The sequence below is a fragment of the Camellia sinensis genome, chromosome 3, assembly GCF_055761805.1.
Source record: "Camellia sinensis isolate YWXY chromosome 3, ASM5576180v1, whole genome shotgun sequence".
Lineage (NCBI taxonomy): Eukaryota > Viridiplantae > Streptophyta > Magnoliopsida > Ericales > Theaceae > Camellia > Camellia sinensis.
In genome coordinates this window covers 126,078,639-126,086,693 of record NC_138963.1, presented here as the reverse complement: position 1 = coordinate 126,086,693, position 8,055 = coordinate 126,078,639, and the positions used below count along the sequence as shown (strand labels likewise).

Here is an 8,055-nt window from a genome sequence, read left to right as displayed (position 1 = left end):
AATCAATGGGTCATTTAGAAAATTGATTATTTTAGTTAATTTTTTAAAATATTTTATAAGATAAAATAAAAATAAAAATAAAAAAGTTATGTTTGAAATGATTTGTGAATTCTTTTATAAAAAATATATATATATTATTATTAATTGATGTGTAAGATGTAATATTTTATCTTATTAATTATTTTAATATTTTTTATTTATTTTTATTAGACTATTTTAAACAAAATCCTAGTTGCTAAACAAGCCGGTAATATCTCCATTTTCCTAATCTGCTCCTACTTACAATTGTAATTAAAAAAACAAAACAAATCAAACAAAACAAAACGATGATGAGGCAACGGAACATGCGTAGCCCTCCCATGATTTCCTGGAAGTTTCGTGGTTAGGTTTATGCAATGTCAACACTCTTCAAAGGCTCTTCTTCAACACTCTTCACCTGCTAAGTGCATTTGCCGTAGGAGTGAAGTGGCTTCATCTTCCACCTCCACATCATGCAGAAATCAAAAGATTACATGCTTCGGAATCAAGATTTGCTTTGTTCACGCCACTTTCTTTGTTTTTGTTGTCGCTTTTGACGCATATTGAGCAGCATATCTTCTTTTTTGCAATTCCGAGGAAGACTCCTAATTCAGGTGAGATTCTCATTTTTGCTTGTCGGTTCAATGCAAGCCTTAAGGCTGCTGAGGGCCGGTTCACAAACCTTTCTATTTTAATTGATTTTTTAGTTATTTTATAAGATAAAAAAAATTATCTTTGAAATGATTTGTGAATTTTTTTGTAATTAAGATAGATTGTTGTGAGAAAAAAAGTAATTAATTGATATATAAGATGTAATATTTTTATTTTATTGATTATTTTAATTTTTTTTACCTTTATTGACTATTTTAGTATCAACCCTTGTCCCAAAAAAAAAGTTCTGGATCTTAAAAATATTTAAGAATATTTTATAATTGGTAATACTACCTGCACCAATTAGTGTACGAACTAATGTACTAATACTAGTTCTGATATCATTATTGACCCTCACTTATTATACAAATTATAAATATTAAAAATATCTTAAATTATGTCGCATCATCAATCGATACACTAATTAACACATATAACATTATTCTTTTATAATACATATCTCAAGGTGTGAATTATCAAGGATGGATTCGGAGGGAGACAACAGGGGGCAATCGCCACCCCATAATTTTAAACAATTCTTCTATATACTAGTAATAGCTATTAATTATTTTTCAATTATACATAATTGCCCCCTCTAGGTTTTGAAAAAGATTAAGTAATTGCACATCTTAGACCTTTATATCTATAAACCATAGGGTTTAAAGTATAAAATTTAACAATTTAGACAAAATATAGCCAAAAAAATTAGACTCTCATGACTAGTATAGATAGATTGTCTTATAATAGTTATCCTTTGTAATCCAACATCAATATACGAAAATATTTCTTTTTTATATTTTTTAAGGTTATTTTTTACTTTTTTTTATTGGTAGAAATTGATATTATAGTCTATACTGTTTCAAGTTTTTTTGTTAATGTACATATTCACCCTCTCTATGTTAGAATCATGATCTATTCCTGTGCATTATATACTAGGGGTGGGCACAGGTCGGATGCGCCCACGGAACTTTCAATTCGCCATCTGTCCGCCAGATTGGTGAATGGATGCGAATCGATTTGGCGATTTAAAATTTTATAAATTTTTAACACAATTCAACTTGTGTGCTTCCTCAAAAAAAAAAAAAAGGTATTACAGTCAATAACTTAAAAAAGTATTATAATCACTACATGTCTCATTTAAAGAAAGAAATTTTGAAATTTTAGAATATTACAATCACTGCATGCCTCATCCACATATTACAATCATAGCATGCATCATCTATAAAGTATTACAATTTGTGATTCTTAAAGAAAAATGCTTCAGGCCTCGACAATTCAAGGCGCGAATTGGCTCGAATCGTCCTCTCTCTCTACTCTCATCCCTCTCACTCTCTTTCCCTCTAGCTCACCAATGGCACCATGGCCCCCCTACTCTCTCTTTCTCTCCTCACTCACCTCCTCTCTCTTTCTCCTCCTAGCACCACCACCACTACCATCTCCCCAACCCAATTCCCCTCATCATCTCCATTCCCACCTTCCATCCTCTCATCCTCCTCAACCCTTGACCCAAAAGGACTCACAGCCCTCCAATCTCTCAACATCCCCACCTCCACCATTCCCTGCTCTCAACCACCCTCCCTCCACAGCGCCACCAACTGCGACGCCGCCAAACTCTTCCCTCCCTCCCTCCAGCTCCCCAACTGCTCCACCGACCTCTCTCTCTCCATCACCGCCCTATCTTCTCTCTTTCTCTGATTTGTTAATTACTAATTTGATTTATCTTGATTTTATTTTATTTTTAATTTCAGATTTTGAACTTTGATTCAATTCATGGAAGAACTTGCAATTCTTGGTGGTTCTGTGTGTGTGTGTGTGTGCGCGCGCGTTCTTGAATGGATTGACAGGGGACACCAAAGCCATCACCAGTTCTGCTGCTTTTCTTTTCTTCTCTTTTTTTGAAATTTTGCCCCAAAACGACATCGTTTTGGGGCTCGAGCCATTCGCGGCAGATCTCATTCGAGGTCTATAGCAGAACTGATTCTTAAAATATAAAAACAATTCAAACTACTAAAACCATGAACAGAGCAGTAGTAGCAAATTGTATGTCTCTGTATTGTTACATCTATATCTGTTTTTTAAAACAAAAACAAACCAGCATATATCATCTTTTTTATTTACTATTTTTAGAGTTAGATTTAAAAACTAAAAAATATAGATAAATAATATATTTATTTTTTTCAATTCAAAAAATATATTCAAGTTGAAAACTCTTTTTCAACAGAATATATTTAACAGAATATTTAAACTCTTTTTTAATTAAAAATACAAACAGAATATCTAAACAAATTGAAAACACAAAATCTTACAAATTATTAAGGGTGCTCGCGGTTTAACGGTTCGGTTGCTTCCAAAGGAATCTCAAATCCTTCATTCATCCAAAACTAGGCGGATTGGAAAAATCAATCTGCAACCGTCCGCTCATCATCACACATTTATCCAAAATGCGGCGGATCAATTCAGTTTGATCGGTTTAGTCGGATCGATATATCCGTTGCTCACCCCTCTTATATACTCATATATAATATGTGTAGTCTTTGTTTATGATCATTAGTTATGACTCATTGATTATTATTTAGTTATAATTGAAAATGTCTTTAATTATATCTTACTAATAACTTAAAGTAATTTCGTTATGAAATTTGTAGTGATCAATACTATAAATATTATAACTTACATAGTACATATTTTTTTAGAGGTGTGTATTATGATCTCAAATCCTTGTTTGGTTTGATTTGTTTTTCTAAAAATTGTTTTTTGTTTTTCTTAGTGAATTTTTTTAATAATTTACGTAATTTTTTTAAAAAAAAAATTAGATACACCTAATATATCTATATATATATTTAAAAAGGATAATATTTATGAAAAAAACTTTAAAAATTTCACCAAATACAAAAAATACAAAAAATATATATATAAAAATTCAAAACATCTTCGTATTTTGTTGTATTCAATGAATTTTTTAAATATTTTTATACAAATTTTATACTTTTTAAGTATATCAAGATTAAGTGGATCCAAAAAGTTTTTAAAATTCTGATTAAAATATTTAAAAAATCACTAAAAATACAAAAATACGAATTAAAAACTCATAAAGCTATTTTTAAAAACTCCAAACAAAACAGACATATCTCAAAATATTAGTGTCGTTTTGGGAAGAGCACAAAAATGCAAGCGTTTTGTTGATGTGAAAAAAAAGCTAGGCCAGCCGAAAACGCAATTGTTGCATTTGGGATGTGACAAGAACGTTGTCCCGTGAAATTACCTAAATACCCTCTATGTTAACAAATTACCTAAAATTCTAAAGTTTGGCAAGGGTATTTTGATCATTTTATTTTGATTTGATGTCATAAATAAATATTAACCCAAAAAGCCAAAAATTAGTTTTTTACCAACTTCCCAAATCACTTTTTAAATAAGTCAAAAAGCTTAGTAAAAAATCAAAAGTTAACTTTTTACCAACTTCTCAAAACACCCTTATACTCGTACACATTTTTTCAACACTAATAATAACTCTGAAAGTTGTTTTTAGTATTTTTCTTACTTGTTCTCTTTCTTTCTTTTAACTCGCCATCTTTTTATTTGCATAAATTATATCATTTACACTTGAATTTATATTCAAATTTTATTTTTGGTCTCTTAATTTTTAAAGTATAACAATTAATTTTTCAGAGTTTAAACATTACAATTTGATTTTTTTGTCACCTTATCATTTTAGATTTTATTGAAAATTGAAACATGAGCGACTAAAATAAAATTTGAATAAAATTTGAATGAAATTTAGAAGGGAAAAATTATAATTTGCCAAATATATATTCCAGCATTGTCCTTTCTTGGTAAGGACTTTCCATCTAAATTTTAATAAATAATGAAATAACCACGTTGCAATTTGAGTTAAAATTTAGAATAAATTATAAATACACTCCTCAGGTTTGATTAAAATATAAATTATTTTCTGTGATTTAAAAACTTATAAATTTCCTTCTGTTAAATTTTTTTCTTTAATAGAATTAATTGAAAAAATAAAATTCCTAACTATTATTTTATACAGTAATAAAATTACTTGAATTATTAATTAAAATATATTTTTAATATCATTAAATATTGTTAATTGACTCAATAATTTATTAATAAAAGAGATTATTTGTTATAAAATTAAAATTTTTAAAGAATGAAATGTAATTTTCAAAATCACTAAGAACAATTCGTATTTTTAAAATAAAGAGGTTTATTTGTAATTTATCCTGAAATTTAAATGCTTAAAATATGAAGTATCAAACATAAACTCTAGTAAAAATTTACGAGAAAAAAAGTGAACCATTGTTGGCAAAGACTTGTTCACCATAGGATTGTTTTGGAAAATTTAGTTAAAAGTTAATTTTTTTATTTTTCAATATATATATATATAAATAAAAAAGATAATATGGCCCAAAATAAATTAAAAACTAAAAATTAACTTTTAATCATATTTTCAAATTCACCCATAATCCACCCATAATCCACCCTTTCCATTTCTTCTCAAGTCACACAAAGCAAATTCCTTCCCTCACACACCACTCCAAAGTGAGAAGGTTGTCTAAGAGATAAAAATTGACACATTGAGGTCAAGTTTGGCATACCTCAAATAATTCATCTTTTTATCTTTTTATCTTTTTTTTCATTACATCACCTCTCTACTTTTCTGCACATCTTTTCGTAAAAAGGCAAAAAGTGCACTTATTTAGTTCATCCCAAACAACCCCTGATAGTCATTTGCTTTTTGAAATAAATTATGCTTTACTCCATCTATATTTTTCTCATTTTAACATTTGAATTTTTTTTCCCTACTTTCGCCGTTTGTAATTTAAATTTTTTTTCAATTTACTTCAAAAGTTAATTTGTATCCAAAATTACATAAAAATTGACACATTGATAATCATATGGTATAAAAATATTTTATTATTTATAATTCACACTTTTAACACAAACTCAAATACCAATATAATAATATATTTTTTGTCATTTGGTAGTTAACCTAATATTTTCTAGCATATGATTTGGTAGCCCTCGTAGTGCCAACCTTGTTGAGATGGCGTAGGTTTACTGTAATGCTTTTTACACTTTTCCCTCTTTATTGATGTATCTTCTTTAGTTGTTTGAATATTCATCAATAAAGTCTTTTTTTGGCTGATGAAAAAAAAAATGTAATATTTTTTGTCTAATTTTAAACAGAAATTAGCTTTAGAAATAAATTAAGAAAAATATAAAAATGAAGAGCTAAATTTAAAAAAAAATTAAAATTAAAAACTAAAGTGAAAAAATAGTGTGTAATTTAGGCCTAGTTTGGCATGTCTTAAATAAGATAAAAAGTCAAAAAATTACTAAAAAATCAAAAAAATATTACTATTCACAAAAAAATATATATAAAAAATCATAACAGTGCTGTTACACAGGACAGTGTACAGTGATGGTACACTGTCAACTGATGCTACAAATTTTACCCCGCGGTGCACAAAAAAGTTGCATAGGACAGTGTTGTTTGGTCCGTGGGGGCTCATCACGGGTCTCGTTTTGATAATATAAACCTTTTAATATGTAGAATTAGTTGGTTACTATATATGCTTGTAAAAAATCATATTGGTTGGATATCGATAGCTATATGATCAAATCAGTTTTGTATAACAAAATGGACGATGAAGAAATTAATGGTTGACAAAAAAACTAATCTGATTAGATAGCTATCGATATTCAATCAATGTGGTTTTATATAAGTATATAATACTCGACGAGTTCTACACATTGAACAATTCTGATTATTAAAACGGGACCCATGGTGCACCACACGGGCCAAATAGTACTGTCCAGTCCGATCTTGGACTATAGGCAATCTACTCCTATAATGTTTGCCACCAACCGATTGGTTTCCAGTACAATCCAAGTCAGTAGGTATTTACATATAGTAGGGGTAAAATGATAATTTTGTTATTTTATATAATATTTTAATACACATTTTTTCGTAAAAAATTAAAAAGCTATCCCAAACAATCATTTTTTCTCTATTTTTTAGTCCAAAAGTAAAAAATGTACTTATTTAGAACATTCCAAACAACTTCTTACTTTACTTCTTGTACAAGTCCTTTATTAAGAGGGCGAGTTAATTTCTAATAGGGGAAATAACAAATCACCAGTTGAAAGTTGAAAAAAAAAAATTCAAAAAAATTATAAAATTTATAAATTTTAATTATTAAAATCATAAACTTATATATATATATATATGTGTGTAATTATTTTTTACAAACTCACCTGATTTGTAATTTCTCAGTCATAATCAAAGGAGACAAACCCATCACTTCATAGACCCTAATAATTCTCAAAAACATCATTGTAAAAAAAATATCTATCTAGAAAATTATTTTAAAAAGTGTATTTATGAACATCTTATTATTTTTAAATCTACAATATCTATTTTATTTTTAGAGTAAGGTCAAGTTTGACATCCTTTAAAAAATTTAAAAAGTCAAAAAGTCACTATCCTATTTAAATCACATCATCTTATTTAAGTCACATCACTTCTCTAACACATCACTTCAAATCCAACCCATATTTCATAAAAAAATCAAAAAGTACACTTATTTAATCTTCTCAAACTTGACTTGAAGATACAATTTCATGGTGGTACATAGCATTTTCTCTTTCCTTTGCCTATGCTCATCTCTTCATTCTCATACTCATTCTCATTCTCATTTTCCTATCTTATCTACAAGGCGGTGGATTCGCGATCCAAAGGCAGAAACTTTTCTCAGTGACTTTTGGTTGTGATTTGGTTACTTCAACAAGGTTAGAATCATTTGCCTATTGTTTAAATAAAAATATCTTTAGCATCTTTCTTCATTCTATCTTTGGTATTTCTTCTTCTACTCTATTTTCTTCAAGCATCAGATCTTTTTCCTCTCTAGTTGTAGATCAAATATAGTGAAAAAGGCTTTATTATTATCGAATCCACATCATATTCTTCATCACTTTAGAATCATATCTTGATTAGAAACTTGGCTACACAAATTTCCACAGCTTTTACGTACGATGATTTTGAATTCAAGTTAGTTATTGATGTTTACTTTTTAAATATGGCTCATTTTTTCATATTCCTTAATCAGGCAAGTTCTCTGTTCTCTCTCTAAAAAAATAAAAAAAATAAAAAAGTTGATAGTGTTAAAAATAAAGAATAATTATTTTTTATGTATCTATAATTATTTTTTAAAAGTAGGTTGGATTGTAATTTTTCCTATGAGAATTCAGCAACCTCTCAAGTGTGAGTACATTTACATAAGAATAATATTTGGATCCTTAAAATTTGTCCCTCGCAATCTCTAATTAATTTATGGCCATTTATTATTTATTTATTTATTTTCC

General features: G+C 28.2%; 1 protein-coding gene across 7 annotated transcripts in view; it reads left to right on the top strand.

Annotated features, from left to right (window-relative positions):
* The first annotated feature begins 384 nt into the window (after positions 1 to 384).
* The window catches only part of LOC114302126 (calcium-transporting ATPase 10, plasma membrane-type), a 70,904-nt gene continuing 63,233 nt past the window's right edge, over positions 385 to 8,055 (top strand). For 4 of the 7 annotated variants that reach the window (XM_082920690.1, XM_028247101.2, XM_082920688.1 and 1 more), the window contains exons 1-2: positions 385 to 632; positions 7,410 to 7,482. The gene's annotated coding sequence lies outside the window, so the exon portion shown is untranslated. The other 3 variants (XM_082920683.1, XM_082920689.1, XM_082920684.1) reach the window with 3 other exon arrangements.